At 39.0% G+C, this 13340-nt stretch overlaps 1 long non-coding RNA gene across 1 annotated transcript in view; it reads left to right on the top strand.

The window, feature by feature from the left end:
• Window positions 1-13340, top strand: part of LOC111749960 (uncharacterized) — a 240761-nt gene that overhangs the window by 86608 nt on the left and 140813 nt on the right. Inside the window, exon 3 of the long non-coding RNA XR_002785121.2 lies at window positions 489-548. This is a non-coding gene — a long non-coding RNA (uncharacterized LOC111749960). The remainder of the gene's footprint in view (window positions 1-488; window positions 549-13340) is intronic.

Genomic DNA, 13340 nt, shown 5'->3' with positions numbered 1-13340 from the left:
TGGCTGCTCATGAGGTGCATTGACCAGGAGTTGAACTTGTGTCTCTTGCACGGAAGGTGAGAATTCTGCCACTGAACCACCAATACCCCCCGCCTCTCTCTGTATGTTGTTGTGTGCTGTCAATTCCAACTCATAGTGACCCTATGGGACAGAATAGAACTGCCTCTTAGGGTTTCCTAGGCTGTAATCTTTGTGGGAGAAGTTCACCAGGTCTTCCTCCTGTGGAGAAATTGGTGTGTTTGAACTAGTGACCTTTTGGTTAGCAGCTGAGTGCTTAGCCTTTGCACCACCAGGGATCCTTCATATATATGTATACACACACAGATGCAGACACACACACAGTCATACACACACACACATGCTCTTGTTGGACGATCTTTTTCAAGCACTTCCAGTTGAAAAAAGTTGCTCATAAATATTCAAATTTGTCCATTACTATTTTTTTAATTCCTGCTCATAATTCTGCACTTTTTCCTCTCTTCTTTCAGATGACTTGTAACTCAAAAAGAAATTTGGGTTCACCATTGCTTGGCAACAAAAGCAGCAAGGTAAGAGCAGGGTTTGCTTTCTTGAGGAGTTTGAGGAACCTATCAGTGAAAAGGAAACCCTGGTGGCATAGTGGTTAAGTGCTACAGCTGCTAACCAAAGGGTCGGCAGTTCGAATCTGCCAGGCGCTCCTTGGAAACTCTGTGGGGCAGTTTTACTCTGTCCTACAGGGTCGCTGAGCCGGAATCGACTCGATGGCACTGGGTTTGGTTTTTGGATCAGTGAAAATGGAGGGTTGTGGGGATTTTTCTCAGATTGTTTTCTTTTTGGTCTGGCTGCTGTCACTTTTACATGGTTTGGTCTCCATCCACGAGGAATTCATACTGCTTCTGTCATATAGCATATATGGTGGTCTTTGGGGATCCGGTTGACTCCAGCACTGCAGGCGTCTGGCATTAAGGCATTAAGCACAAGAGTGTCATTCCACCTCCCCACACATTTGAGAGTTCATTGTATTGTGTGGGCTTGCCTGTTGCTGTGATGCTGAAAGCTATGCCATTGGTATTCAAATACCAGCAGGGTCACCTGTGGAGGACAGGTTTCAGCTGAGCTTCCAGACTAAGACAGGCTAGGAAGAAGGATCCGGCAGTCTACTTCAGAAAAGAATTAGCCAGTGAAAGCCTTGAGAATAGCAGCAGGACATTGTCTGATACAGTGCCAAGAGATAAGCACCTCAGGTTGGAAGGCATTCAAAAGACAACTGGGAAAGAGCTGCCTACTCAAAGTAGAGTTGATCTTAATGATGTGAATGGAGTCAAGCTTTCAGGACCTTCATTTCCTGATGTGGAATGACTCAAAATGGTAATAAACAGCTGCAAACATCCATTAATAATTGGAACCTGGATTGTAGGAAGTATTGCTTGAACATGCAATCAGGATGCATTGATAATTACTGATGTTTGGAATGCAAGAGTAGAAAACCAAAGAAGAAGGATCAGTAATGGGAAAATATGGCCTTGGTGATAGAAACGATGCCAGAGATCACATGATTGAATTTTTCAAGACCAACGACTTCTTCATACAAATACCTTTTTTCACTGACATAAACGGTGACTATACACGTGGACCTCTCCAGATGGAATACACAGGAATCACATCAACTACATTTGTGGAAAGAAACAATGGAAAAGCTCAATATCATTGATCAGAACAAGTCCAGGGGCTGACTGTGGAACAGACCATCATCACTCATATGCAAGTTCAAGTTGAAACTGAAGAAAATTAGAACAAGTCAACAAGAGCCAAAGTATGATCTTGAGTATATCCCACCTAAATTTAGAGACTTTCTGAAGAAGAGATATGACACTTTTAACACTAATCACTGAAGACCAGAGAAGTTATGGAATGGTATCAAGGATATCATACATGAAGAAAACAAGAAATCATTAAAAAGACAGGAAAGAAAGAAAAGACCAAAACGGATGTCAGAAGAGACTCTGAAATTTGCTTTTGAATGTTTAGTAGCTAAAGCAAAAGGAAGAAATGATGCAGTAAAAGAGGTGAACAGAAGATTTCAAAGGGTGGCTAGAGAAAACAAAGTAAAGTATTATAATAACATGTGCAAAGATCTGGAGATGGAAAACCAAAAGGGAAGAACAAGCTTGGCATTTCTCAGGCTGAAAGAACTGAAGAAGAAATTCAAGCTCTGAGTTGCAATGTTGAGGATTCTATGGAGAAAATATTAAACGACACAGAAAGCATCAAAAGAAGATTCAAGGAATATGCACAGCCAATGTACCAAAACGGGTTGGTCAACGTTCAGCCATTTCAGGAGACAGCATAAAATCAGGAACCGATGGTACTGAAGGAAGAAGTCCAAGCTACACTGAAGGCATTGGCAAGAACAATTCTCCAGGAATTGACAGAATACCAATTGAAATGTTTCAACAGATGCATTGCTGGAAGTACTCATTTGTCTATGCCAAGAAATTTGGAAGACAACTACCTGGCCAACCAACTGAAAGAGTTGCATATTCATGCCTATTCCCAAGAAAGGAGATTCAACCGAATGTGGAAATTATAGAACAATATCATTGATATCACATCCATGTAAAATTTTGCTGAAGATCATTCAAAAGTGGCTGTAGCAGTATATCTACAGGGAACTGCCAGAAGTTCAAGTTGGATTCAGAAGAGGACATGGAACAAGGGATATCATTGCTGATGTTAGATGGATCCTGGCTAAAAGCAGAGAATACCAGAAGGATGTTTACCTGTGTTTTATTGACTCCACAAAGGCTTTCGGCAGTGTGGATCATAACAAATTATAGATAACATTGTGAAGAATGGGAATTCCAGAACACTTAATTGTGCTCATGAGGAACTGTACATAGATAAAGAGGCAGTCGTTCAAACAGAACAAAAGGATACTGCGTGGCTTAAATTCAGGAAAGGTGTGTGTAAGGGCTGTATCCTTTCACTATACCTATTCAATCTGTATGCTGAGCAAATAATCCAAGAAGCTGGACTATATGAAGAAGAACAGGGCATCAGGATTGGAGGAAGACTCATTAACAACTTGCATTATGCAGATGACACTTCCTTGCTTGCTGGAAATGAACAGGGCTTGAAACACTTACTGGTGAAGACCAAAGACCACAATCTTCAGTATGGGTTACACCTTATAAGAAAATCAAAAATCCTCACAAATGGACCAATAAGCAACATCATGATAGATGGAGAAAAGATTGAAGTTGTCAAGGATTTCATTTTACTTGGATCCGCAATCAATGCTCATGGAAGCAGCAGTCAAGATATCAAAAGACGCATTGCATTGGGCAAATCTGCTGCAAAAGACCTCTTTAAAGTGTTAAAAACCAAAGATGTCACCTTGAGGATTAAGGTACACCTGATGCAAGCCATGGTATTTCAGTCACCTCCTATGTATGTGAATAAGGAAGACTGAAGAAGAACTGACACTTTTAAATTGTGGCATTGGGAAGAATATTGAATATACCATGGACTGCCAAAAGAATGAACAAATCTGTCTTAGAAGTACAACCAGAATGCTCCTTAGAAACGAGGGTGGTGAGACTATATCTCATATACTTTGGACACGTTATCAGGAGGGATCAATCCCTGGAGAGGTACATCATGCTTGGTAAAGTAGAAGGTTAACAAAAAAGAGTAAGACCCTCAAGTAGATGAATTGGTACAGTGACTGCAACAATGGACTCAAGCATAACAATGATTGTGAGGGTGGCACAGGACTGAGCAGTGTTTTGTTCTGTTGTACATAGAGTGTCTATGAGTCCAAATCGACTGGACGGCACCTCCCAACAATAACCTAAAGCATATGTAGGATCTCTATGAGTTAGAATCAGCTCAAAGAAAACCAGCTTAATGGGTTACCTAAACCATTGGATGAAGGGAAAGGGATATTCTGTAGCCCAAGGAATCTGAAAAGCACACCCCTTTTTCATATTTAAGGACATCCCTTGGTGATACATACAGTGCCTGGATTCCCTATACATAATATGTGCTTAATAAGAGTAATTTCCCCTTTTTCTTCCTATTCCTGGGATGTGGAATGCTTCCCTTCCAGTATACTTTTTTTTTTTCAGTCATTCTTATGAAAGTTCTGTAAATAATATTACTTCTATTTTATTTTTAAACTTTGGGCAAATAACCATGGTGCAGCAGCACAAGTGAGCTGTGACTTTTAAATATGTTTCTTAAGCTCACTCAACTTCTGTGTTCCTCTCTGTAAAGTGAGGCAGATGAACTTGAAACTTAGACTATTCAAAGAGACATTAGAATTTACCTCTTTCAAGCATCTTTTTTAATAGGTGAAAAGAAAGTCTAAGATCACCGTTAAGAAAGAGATACTGTGATCAGAATGAGGCATACACTTTCTACCTAGAATTGTCATACCCTTTCCTCCAATCCATATGTTCTCCTTAGTTACTCTGCCACTCTATTACCCATCTTTAGGTTCTAATAGTCTACGATTGTAAATTATTTAAGTGTATGTAAGCAAAAGAGGTATAACTCTAAAGTAAGGAGACTGGTTGTCATGTGTTTATTGTGTAATCAGTCTCACATTTTATATTGAGCTTGTTATTATGTATTTTATGGCTCAGTTAAAAAAAAAAAACTAAACAACAAACATGTCTTATTTATTTAATTATATAATTATGCCCCATAGTAAATAGATACATCACGAAGGCAACTGCCATTTTGTTTAGTTCTATACAACCAAAGTAAATTTTTAGTTGTTTTTATCTTTTTATTTACTTTGTGAGCCTTGTGATATCTGTAATCATTGTTAATGGTAATAGTTTCTTTGACTACACTTGTACACATTAAAAAATTTTCTTTTTCAGATATAGGATATAAGTCTTCAACTGGTTATGGTTCCCTTTTCATGTTAATTGGACTTCATGCTAAGGGTGTTTATTTAATTAAAATATTGAATATGGGTGGATCTCTACAAAAGAGACAAGACTTTTTAAATTACACTCACAAAATTCAGACGCATTGTCATTTACATAGTATTAGTTCCATTTTGAAAAATGAATGCATTTAAAGAAACAGACAAGGTCCTAGGGAAGTACGATCAATGGATTTAAGCCAAAACAGGTAATAACAGTTAATTCCCAGCTTTGAATCTCATATCCTAAGTCTATGCCACTCATTCCCTTAATTGTTGCTGTCACCTAATGGCCTAGAGATGTGCCCCTTCATTTTTCAAAGCTCATGGCTCACTGTCACTCTCTTCAACACTACTCCTGCATTAATTTTGGGCACATTCAAAACATCTGCAGGTGATTCTTCCAATACTCCAGTTTCTCAATTTCTTTTTTTTTTTTTAATTTTTATTGTGCTTTAAGTGAAAGTTTGCAAATCAAGTCAGTCTCTCACACAACAACTTATATATACCTCGCTACATACTCCCAATTGCTCTCCCCCTAATGAGACAGTCTGCTCCCTCCCTCCACTCTCTCTTTTCACCTCCATTTCGCCAGCTTCTAACCACCTCTACGCTCTCATCTCCCCTCCAGGCAGGAGATGCCAACATAGTCTCAAGTGTCCACCTGATCCAAGAAGCTCACTCCTCACCAACATCCCTCTCCAACCCATTGTCCAGTCCAATCCCTGTCTGAAGAGTTGGCTTTAGGAATGGTTCGTGTCCTGGGCCAACAGAAGGTCTGGGGGCTATGGCCACAGAGGTCCTTCTAGTCTCAGTCAGACCATTAAGTCTGATCTTTTTAGGAGAATTTGGGGTCTGCATCCCACTGCTTTCCTGCTCCGTCAGGGGTTCTCTGTTGTGTACCCTGTCAGGGCAGTCATCGATTGTAGCCAGGCACCATCTAGCTCTTCTGGACTCAGGCTGATGTAGTCTCTGGTTCATGTGGCCCTTTCTGTCTCTTGGGCTTGTAATCGCCTTCTATACTTGGTGTTCTTCATTCTCCTTTGATCCAGATGGGTTGAGACAAATTGATGCATCTTAGACGGCCGCTTGCTAGCATTTAAGACCCCAGATGCCACTCTTCAAAGTGGGATGCAGAATGTTTTCTTAATAGATTTTATTATGCCAATTGACTTAGATGTCCCCTGAAACCATGGTCCCCAAACCCCTGCCCCTGCTACACTGGCCTTCGAAGCAGTCAGTTTATTCAGGAAACTTCTTTGCTTTTGGTTTAGTCCAGTTGTGCTGACCTCGCCTGTATTGTGTGTTGTTATTCCCGTCACCTAAAGCAGTTCTAATCTGCTACCTAATTAGTGAATACCCCTCTCCCACTCTCCCTCCTTCCCCCTTCTCGTAACCATCAAAAAATATTTTCTTCTCTGTTTAAACTATTTCTTGAGTTCTTAAGTTAGTGGTCTTATACAATATTTGTCCTTTTGCAGCTGACTAATATCACTCAGCATAATGCCTTCTAGATTCCTCCATGTTATGAAATGTTTCATAGATTCATCACTGTTCTTTATCCATGCATAGTATTCCATTTTGTGAATATACCGTAATTTATTTACCCATTCATCCATTGATGTGCACCTTGATTGCTTCCAAATTTTTGCTATTGTAAACAGTGCTGCAATAAACATGGGTGTGCATATATCTGTTTGTGTAAAGGCTCTTATTTCTCTAGGATATTCCAAGGAGTGGGATTACTAGATACTGTGGTAGTTCTATCCTAGCTTTTTTTTTTTTTTTAATAATTTTTATTGTGCTTTAAGTGAAAGTTTACAAATCAAGCCAGTCTCTCACACAAAAACCCATATACACCTTGCTACACACTCACAATTACTCTCCCTGTAATGAGACAGCCTGCTCTCTCCCTCCACTCTCTCTTTTCGTGTCCATTTCGCCAGCTTCTAACGCCCTCCACCCTCTCATCTCCCCTCCAGGCAGGAGATGCCAAGATAGTCTCAAGTGTCTACCTGATCCAAGGAGCTCACTCCTCACCAACATCCCTCTACAACCCACTGTCCAGTCCAATCCATGTCTGAAGAGTTGGCTTCAGGAATGGTTCCTGTCCTGGGGCAGCAGAAAGTCTGGGGGCCATGACCACCTGGGTCCTTCTAGTCTCAGTCAGACCATTAAGTCTGGTCTTATGAGAATTTGGGGTCTGCATCCCACTGCTCTCCTGCTCCCTCAGGGGTTCTCTGTTGTGTTCCCTGTCAGGGCAGTCATCGGTTGTAGCCAGTCACCATCTAGTTCTTCTGGTCTCAGGATGATGTAGTCTCTGGTTCATGTGGCCCTTTCTGTCTCTTGGGCTTGTAATTGCCTTCTGTCCTTGGTGTTCTTCATTCTCCTTTGATCCAGGTGGGTTGAGACCAATTGATGCATCTTAGATGGCTGCTTGCTAGCGTTTAAGACCCCAGATGCCACTCTTCAAAGTGGGATGCAGAATGTTTTCTTAATAGATTTTATTATGCCAATTGACTTAGATGTCCCCTGAAACCATGGTCCCCAAACCCCTGCCCCTGCTACGCTGGCCTTTGAAGCAGTCAGTTTATTCAGGAAACTTCTTTCCTTTTGGTTAAGTCCAATTGTGCTGACCTCCCCTGTATTGTGTGCTGTCTTTCCCTTCACCTAAAGTAGTTCTTATCTACTTTCTAATTAGTGATATTTCTAGCTTTTTAAGGAAGAGCCAAATTGATTTCCAAAGTGGTTGTATCATTCTACATTCCCACCAGCAGTGTGTAAGTGTTCCAATCTCTCCACAGCCTCTCCAATGTTTATTATTTTGTGTTTTTTGGATTAATGCCTGCCTTGTTGGAGTGAAATGAAATCTCATTGTAGTTTTGTTCTGCATTTCTCTAATGGCTAATGATTGTGAGCATTTCCTCACGTGTCTGTTAGCTACGTGAATGTCTTCTTTAGTGAAGTGTCTGTTCATATCTTTTGCCCATTTTTTAATTGGATTTTTGTCTTTTTGTAGTTGAGTTTTTGCAGTATTATGTAGATTTTAGAGATCAGGCGCTGGTTGGAAATGTCATAGCTAAAACCTTTTTCCCAGTCTGTAGGTAATCTTTTTACTCTTTTGTTGAAGTCTTTGGATGAGTATAAGTGTTTGATTTTTAGGAGCTCCCAGTTATCATTTTCTTTACTGTTTATGCTGTGTATTAGGGCTACTAACATTGTCCCTATTTTTTCTTCCATGATCTTTATTGTTTTAGATTTTATATTTAGGTCTTTGATCCATTTTGAGCTCATTTTTGTGCATGGAGTGACGTATGGGTATTGTTTCATTTTTTTGCAGGTGGATATCCAGCTATGCCAGCACCATTTGTTAAAAGGACTGTCTTTTCCCCCATTTAACTGTTTTGGGGCCTTTGTCAAATGTAAACTGCTCATATGTGGATGGATTTGTGTCTGGATTCTCAGTTCTGTTCCATTGGTCTATGTATCTGTTGTTGTACAGTACCAGGCCGTTTTGACTACTGTGGCAGTATAATAGGTTCTAAAATCAGATAGAGTAAGGCCTCCCACTTTGTTCTTCTTTTTAAGCAATGCTTTACTTATCTGGGGCCTCTTTCCGTTCCATGTGAAGTTGGTGATTTGTTTCTCTACCTCATTAAAAAATGTCATTGGGATTTGGATCAGAATTGCATTAAATCTGTAGATGGCTTTTGGTAGAATAGACATTTTTATAATGTTAAGTCTTCCTATCCATGAGCAAGGTATGTTTTTCCACTTATGTAGGTCTCTTTTGGTTTCTTGCAGAAGTGTTTTGTAGTTTTCTTTGTATAAGTATTTTACATCTCTGGTAAGATTTATTCCTAAGTGTTTTATCTTCTTTGTGGTGACTGTAAATGGCATTGATCTGGTGATTTCCGCTTCAATGTTCTTTTTGTTGGTGTAGAGGAATCCAACTGATTTTTGAAAGTTTATATTGTATCCCGATACTCTGCTGAACTCTTCTATTAGTTTCAGTAGTTTTCTTGAGGATTTCTTAGGGTTTTATATGTATAAGATCTTGTCTTCTGCAAATAGAGATACTTTTACTTCTTCCCTGCCAATCTGGTTGCCTGTTATTTCTTTATCTAGCCTAATTGCTCTGGCTAGGACCTCCAACACAATGCTGAATAAGAGCAGTGATAAAGGGCATCCTTATCTGGTTCCCGGTCTCAAGGGGAATGCTTTCAGGCTCTCTCCATTTAGGATGATGTTGGATATTGTCTTTGTATAAATGCCCTTTATTATGTTGAGGAATTTTCCTTCTATTCCTATTTTGCTGAGAGTTTTTATCATGAATGGGTGTTAAACTGTCAATTGCCTTTTCTGCATCAATTGATAAATCAGGTGATTCTTTCTTTTTGTTTTATTTATGTGATAACCAAAACCAAATCCACTGCCGTCGAGTCGATTCCGACTCATAGCGATATTTATGTTCTTGATTACATTAATTGTTTTTCTAATGTTGAACCATCCCTGCATACCTGGTATGAATCCCACTTGGTCATGGTGAATTATTATTTTGGTATGTTGTTGAATTCTATTGGCTAGAATTTTGTTGAGGCTTTCTGCATCTGTGTTCCTGAGGGATATAGGTCTAAAATTTTCTTTCTTTGTGGTGTCTTTATCTGGTTTTGGTATCAGGGATATGGTGGCTTCATAGAATGAGTTTGGGCATATTCCGTCTTTTTCTGTGCTCTGAAATACCTTTAGTAGTAGTGGTGTTAACTCTTCTCTGAAAGTTTGGTAGAACTCTTTAGTGAAGCCATCCAGACCAGGGTTTTTTTTTGTTGGGAGTTTTTTGATTACCTTTTCAATCTTTTCTTTTGTTATGGGTCTATTTAGTTCTTGTGCCTCTGTTTGTTTTAGTTTAGGTGGGTTGTGTGTTTTTAGGAATTCATCCATTTCTTCTAGGTTTTCAAATTTGTTAGAGTACAATTTTTCAGAGTAATCTGATACGATTCCTTTAATTTCAGTTGGGCCTGTTGTAATATCGCCCATCTCATTTCTTATTTCGTTTAATTGCTTCCTCTCCTGTTTTTCTCTTGTCAGTTTGGCCAGTGGTTTATCAATTTTGTTGATTTTTTCAGAAAACCAGCTTTTGGTCTTGTTAATTCTTTGAATTGTTTTTCTGTTTTCTATTTCATTTAGTTCAGCTCTAATTTTTATTATTTGTTTTCTTCTGGTGCCTGAGAATTTCTTTTTTTGTTTTCTTTGTGTTTGTTCGAGTTGTAGGGATCATTCTTTGATTTTGGCCCTTTCTTCTTTTTGGATGTGTGCATTTATTGATATAAATTGGCCTCTGAGCACCGCTTTTGCTGTGTCCCAAACGTTCTGATAGGAAGTGTTTTCATTCTCGTTGGATTCTATGAACGTCTTTATTCCACCCTTAATGTCTTCTATAATCTAGTCTTTTTTGAGCAGGTTATTGTTCAATTTCCAAATGTTTGATTGCTTTTCCCTTTATTGATTTCCACTTTTATGGCCTTATGATCAGAGAAGATGCTTTGTAATATTTCAGTGTTTTGGATTCTGCTAAGCTTGCTTTATGACCTAATATGTGGTCTATTCTAGAGAATGTTCCATGTGCACCAGAAAAGAAAGTATCCTTGGTTACCGTTGGGTGGAGTGTTCTGTATATGTCTACCAGGTGAAGTTGGTTGATTGTGCCATTTAGACCTTCCATGTCTTTATTGAGCTTTCTGGATGTCCTCTCCTTCACTGAAAGTGGTGTGTTGAAGTCTCCTAGTATTACTGTGGAGCTGTCTATCTCACTTTTCAGTGCTGGCAGAGTATTTTTTCTGTACCTTGCAGCCCTGTCATTGGGTGCATAAACATTTAATATGGTCATATCTTCTTGGTGTATTGTCCCTTTAATCATTATGTAGTGTCTTTCCTTATCCTTTATGATGGATTTAACTTTAAGGTCTATTTTGTCCGAAATTAATATTGCCACGCCTGCTCTGTTTTGATTGTTGTTTGCTTGATATTTTTTCCCCATCCTTTCAGTTTTAGTTTGTTTGTGTCTCTAAGTCTAAGGTGTGTCTCTTGTAGGCAGCTTGTAGATGGATCTTGTTTTTTAATGCATTCTGCCACTCTCTGTCTCTTTATTGGTGCATTTTGTCCATTTACATTCAGGGTAATTATGGATAGGTATGAATTTGGTGCTATCATCTTGATGTCTTTTTAGTGTGTTGTTGACAGTTTCTTCTTCCCACTTCATTTTATGTACTGAGTAGATTATATATATTGTCCTTTCCTTATATTTGTTGTTGATTTTGTTTCTGCCGAGTCTCTATTTTTTTCTTGTATTTTATTTTGTTGAGTAGGATAGTTTGTCTCCTTTGTGGCTACCTTTTTATTTACCCCTATATTTTCTAAATTTAAACCTAACTTTTATTTCTTTGTATTGCCTTATCTTCCTCTCCGTATGGAAGGTGTATGATTACATTTCTTAGTCCGTTTTTATTAATTTAATGTTGTGTTATATAATAACATTGCTGTTACCTTGTTTCGAGCTTTTTTTTTTTTTAAATAATCTTGCTTTGTTTTTTTGGATTTCCCTGTCTGGGTTGACTTCTGGTTGCTCTGCCCAGTGTTCTAGTCTTGGGTTGATACCCGATATTGTTGATTTTCTAACCAAAGAACTCCCTTTAGTATTTCTTGTAGTTTTGGTTAGGCTTCTACAAACTCCCTAAAGTATGTTTATCTGGAAATGTCTTAATTTCATCTTCATATTCAAGAGACAGTTTTGCTGGTTATATGATTCTTGGCAGGCAATTTTTTTCTTCAGCTTTTTAAATTTGTCATTCCATTGCCTTCTTGTCTGCATGGTTTCTGCCGAGTTTTTTTTTTTTTTTTTTTCTGCCGGAGTAGTCCGAGTTTATTCTTATTGGTGACTTTTTTGTAGGTGACTTTTCGTTTATCCCTGGCTGCTCTTATAATTCTCTCTTTATCTTTGGTTTTGGCAAGTTTGATTATAATATATCTTGGTGATTTCTTTTAAGATCTATCTTGTGTGGGGTTCGATGAGCATCTTGGGTAGATAATCTTCTCGTCTTTCTCGATATCAGGGAAGGTTTCTGCCAACAAATCTTCAACAATTCTCTCTATATTTTCTGTTATCGCTACCTGTTCTGGTACTATAATCACTCGTAGGTTATTTGTCTTGATAGAGTCCCACATGATTCTTAAGGTTTCTTCATTTTTTTGAATTCTTTATCTGATTTTTCTTCAAATATATTATTGCCAAGTGATTTATCTTCAAGTTCAGAAATTCTGGCTTCTACTTGCTCAGTTCTGCTCCTCTGACTTTCTTTTGAGTTGTCTACTTTTGTAATTTTATTGTTAATCTTCTGAATTTCTGATTGCTGTCTGTCTATGGATTTTTCCAGCTTATTAAACTTTTCATTATGTCCCTTAGTAGTCTTTTTAATTTCTTCAATTACTTTGTGTGTTCCTTGGCTTGTTCTGCATATTGTCTCATTTCCTTCCTGAATGTCTTAAACTTTTGTATTCTGCATCTGGTAATTCCAGGAATGCACTTTCATCTAGAAGATCCCTGGATTCTTTGTTTTGAGAGCTTGTTGAAGTGCTCATTGTCTGTTTCCTTATGTGATTTGATACTGACTGTTGTCTCCTGAGCCATCTATAAGGTATTGTATTATTTTATGCTTGCTTACTGTGTCGTAGCTTCTTAGATTGTTTTGTTTTGGTATACACCTATGGGTTGCTTGAGCAAGCTAGCTTGATTATTTTCACTTTTGGAGCCCTCACGCCCTGTCCCCAGATGGCTAGAGCTGTTATCAGGTATATCAGTCTAGGAGTCCATTCAGTTTTCTTGAATGAATTCAGCTCAGGTTTCCAGGTAGCTGATCATTAAGTGTGTGGTACAGGTTCTGCCCGACAGTCTTAGAGGGGCAGGGGTGATTGGCGTATATACTGGTATCTAATTGCAGCAGGTGATCATGCTCTGAACAAGGCAGGGGGCTGAGGACTGACCTCCGAGTGTCTCTGAGGAAACCAAGTCCCTGTTCCCTAGAGTGTGCAGGTGGGTGGGTTCTACAGATGTACCTTGGGCATCCAATGTTTCTGGTTGTAAGGATTGGGAGGTACCAGTTATATTTGGTCCCCTGTCACAAGCGGCTGAGTGACCTGAGTGGAGCTACCAGTCCTTAGGTCCCTGATGTGGGTTGGAGAGGACCTTGTTTAATAAGCAAAGCAATGTCAAACATCAAACATCCACCTTTCTACCACACAGCTGAAACAGTTGTAGTCTGCCAATAAGGGCCTATTCTCCTGAAATAGGCCCACCCATGTCCATGCAGTAGGGAAAGTCACTCAAAGTCCATGGACTGTTTATGCCTGGACAAGAGCTGCTTCTGTC

The sequence above is a fragment of the Loxodonta africana genome, chromosome 2 (assembly GCF_030014295.1).
Source record: "Loxodonta africana isolate mLoxAfr1 chromosome 2, mLoxAfr1.hap2, whole genome shotgun sequence".
Classification (NCBI taxonomy): Eukaryota; Metazoa; Chordata; class Mammalia; order Proboscidea; family Elephantidae; genus Loxodonta; species Loxodonta africana.
Note: the sequence above shows the minus strand (reverse complement) of the source record. Positions and strands in the feature narration are given on the sequence as shown.